Source organism: Ixodes scapularis, unplaced genomic scaffold (assembly GCF_016920785.2).
Source record: "Ixodes scapularis isolate PalLabHiFi unplaced genomic scaffold, ASM1692078v2 PGA_scaffold4__175_contigs__length_147842914, whole genome shotgun sequence".
Taxonomy (NCBI): Eukaryota; Metazoa; Arthropoda; class Arachnida; order Ixodida; family Ixodidae; genus Ixodes; species Ixodes scapularis.
The window spans coordinates 30,553,354-30,556,883 of NW_024609879.1; the positions used below are offsets into that span (position 1 = coordinate 30,553,354).

Below are 3,530 nucleotides of genomic sequence, written 5' to 3' on the forward strand. Positions count from 1 at the left end.
ATATCTGACAAGAAAGCCCTTTTCAGAAAAGCCGATGGCGGAACCAAGCCCCGGGATGTTTGATTGGAGGGCAGTGGAACCCCCCTTCAACAGCTGCTCATGGTGAGATCATTTATTTTAAAACAGGGGCTCATACCTGACAAGCAAACGTCTTTCAGATGGGCCGATGGCGGCACCAAGCCCCGGGAATGTTCCATTGGAGGGTAGTGGAACGTCACCTTTGGCAGCTGCTCATGGTGAGATCATTTCCTTTAAAAACTGCTGCTCATATCTGACAACCAAACATTTGTCAGAAGAACCGGTGGCGACATGTCCCTGTGACGTTCCATTGGAGGGAAGCAGAACGTCGCATCCCACAGCAGCTTCTGGTGAGATTATATCTTTTAAATCAGCGGCTCATATCTGACAAGGAAGCCCTTTTCAGAAAAGCCGATGGCGGAACCAAGCCCCGGGGATGTTCGATTGGAGGGCAGTGGAACGTCACCGTCGGCAGCTGCTCATGGTGAGATCATTTCTTTTAAAACAGCTGCTCATATCTGACAAGCAACCGTTTTTCAGAACAACGGATGGTGGCACCAAGCCCCGGTAATGTTCCATTGGAGGGCAGTGGAATGTCACCTTCAACAGCTGCTCATGGTGAGATCATTTATTTTAAAACAGGGGCTCATACCCGACAAGCAAATGTCGTTCAGAAGGGCCGATGGCGGCACCAAGCCCAGGGAATGTTCCATTGGAAAGCAGCGGAACGTCACCTTTGGCAGCTGTTCATGGTGAGATCATTTCTTTTAAAACAGCTGCTCATATCTGACAACCAAACATTTGTCAGAAGAACCGATGGCGACATGTCCCTGTGACGTTCCATTGGAGGGAAGCAGAACGTCGCATCCCACAGCAGCTTCTGGTGAGATTATTTATTTTAAATCAGCGGCTCATATCTGACAAGGAAACGCTTTTCAGAAAAGCCGATGGCGGAACCAAGCCCCAGGGATGTTCGATTGGAGGGCAGCGGAACGTCACCGTCGGCAGCTGCTCATGGTGAGATAATTTCTTTTAAAACAGCTGCTCATATCTGACAAGCAACAGTTTTTCTGAACCGATGGCGACAAGCCCCTGTGGTATTTTACTGGAGGGTACCAGTGCGTCACATTCCAGAGCGGCATGCGGTAAAATAAATCTCCTACACAAATTGGGTTTATGCAAACATTCGTATTTAACAGTGACACATTTTCCAGAGCAAATGGGGATGGCCAGGTCTCCTGGCCAGCTTTTGGACCACAGCACTCCATCTTCGTCTGTTGGCCATTCTGAATCGTCTGGAACCTGTGAGTATAAATTGACTTCTCTACAGATTTAATCACTGCAAAATTGTGTTAAGAACCTCTGCATTTAGTATGCACATTGCTTCAGATTAGGTGACATTATTTGTCACTTCATTTTTGTGCTGGCCTTAATAACTTGGAACATCACTACAGGGCTCTAGGTGACAGGGAACATAAGCATTGAAGTGTGGCACCGTGAAATGCTCTGAAAAGGGGTGGTTTCCTAGTAATCTGTGCTTACTGTAGTAATTTGCCAATCCTATTACATACAGTTCTCATTTTGGATTACCCTGTTGAACGTAGTGATTGACTACGCGATTATTCAATATTTGAAAGATTCATCAATTTATGTTAATACAGTTTTTGTGGTGAAATTATTCTAGCTCAAATACTAAAAGCTAGTTTAATTTTTTTCTGATAGCAACCATTTGTGTATAAACAGTGGTAACGGAACATGCGGAGCAAATGCCCACTCACAATTTGGAGATAATCATGAAAAACTCAGAGATGTATGCTTCTTATGCCCGAAAGCGAAATTGCAGAACAGCCAAAGGTTGGGGGGAAGGGGGGTTACCACTTTGGAGGCCCGTGCACGTGTCAAGCTTCACCTTTTACATCGGTGTGCTTGGAGAAGCAGCTGAAGCGGATGAGCATTTATGTTAGGTGGGTGGGTTTTTAAGTCTGTAGTTGGACCTTGATACGTGCTTTGTTTATTTCGCAAGCATTTCGAAAGTAGGGGGGGGGGGGGGGGAAGGGGCACATATTGCAGCATGGGTTAGTGGTCGGTATTTGGCGGTATCATTTCTGTCGGGTTCTACTTTTATAATTTTTGTGTAGCCTGACTTATGTGCTTTCGGTATTGTTTTGGGAGGCTCTGGTCGTTCAACACCCGCTTCCGCCAAGCTCTGAAGGGGGCCCAGGGACGTCATAAAACGCCTACAAGCAAAGGTTTCCAGTTACAGAAAGACAATATCAAGACTGCGCAAGCAACAGAAGCAAATGCCTCAAACAGCTGCTGAAGCGCTTGAAATGGTGCGTCCGTTTGTGACAGAAGAGATTTTTGGGCTTATCTCGTCGCATGTAAAATTAGGGCGCAAGGGACGAGGAAAACGGTTTTCGCTGTGGCTCAAGAAGTTTGCTTTGCATCTGAACTTTAATGGCCCACAGGCATACCGTTTTCTATCGTCACATTTAACGCTTCCCACACAGCGTTCACTGCGTAGGTGGCTGTCGAACGTAAAAATGACTCCTGGTATTATACCTGGTGTCATGTCCTCCATCGAATCTCTAACGCGGTCTTGGAATGCACGTGATTGTGTCTGCACCTTGATTTTTGATGAGATTGTTTTAAAGATGAACTTGACATACGACCCTGCACACGACATTCATTATCCATGGATTTACAGATGACGGTGTTGAACGAACCGCGACCATTGCAGATAGAGCCCTGGTTGTTGTGCTTTCTGGAATTGCCAGGAGGTGGGTTCAGCCCCCCGCATACACTGTTGGGCACACTACAACACCGTCTTCTGTTATCCGGAGCCTCCTGATTTCTCTCATTCGAGAGCTTAAGACTGTTGACTTCACTGTGAAGGCCGTGGTCTGTGATCAGGGGGCTTCAAACGTAAGCTTAGCCAACCAACTTGGTGTATCTGCTGATAAGCCATTTTTTGAAGTCGACAACGAACATGTTTACTTTATCTTTGATGTTGCGCACCTCATCAAAACAACCAGAAACAATCTCCAAGCCCACAAACTTTGCATTGGAGATGAGGTCATTGAATGGTCCCATACTGTTGAACTTTATCGTTTTACTCATAAGATGAGGTTGCGATTGGCTCCAAAACTTACTGAGAGGCACATTTTTCAAAAACCTTTCAGTAATATGAAAGTAAAGCGTGCCACACCGGTCCTGAGTGCCTCAGTCTGTCTTGCCATTCTATCACTTGTTTATGCCAAGGAACTTCCTGAGGCAGCCATGGCTACAGCCTATTTCTGTGATAGAATGGACAGACTTTTTGATTGTTTAAATAGCTCGCAATTCAAGAAGACGGGGCAGAATTCGCCTCATGCCATTTTGAAAGGAGAATCTGAGATACTCGATTTCCTTCACCAACAACTCGCATGGACTTCAACATGGAAGTTCCAAAGTAGGAGGCGGCCACAAACCATCATAGGGTGGCAAGTTACAATAAGGAGTGTCCTCATGCT

At 45.9% G+C, this 3,530-nt stretch overlaps 1 long non-coding RNA gene across 1 annotated transcript; it reads left to right on the top strand.

The window, feature by feature from the left end:
- The first annotated feature begins 702 nt into the window (after positions 1 to 702).
- On the top strand, positions 703 to 1,023 carry LOC121837688. Its single transcript, XR_006078293.1, has 3 exons — positions 703 to 770; positions 827 to 901; positions 958 to 1,023. It is a non-coding gene; the product is annotated as an uncharacterized LOC121837688 (long non-coding RNA).
- The last annotated feature ends 2,507 nt before the right edge of the window (positions 1,024 to 3,530 follow it).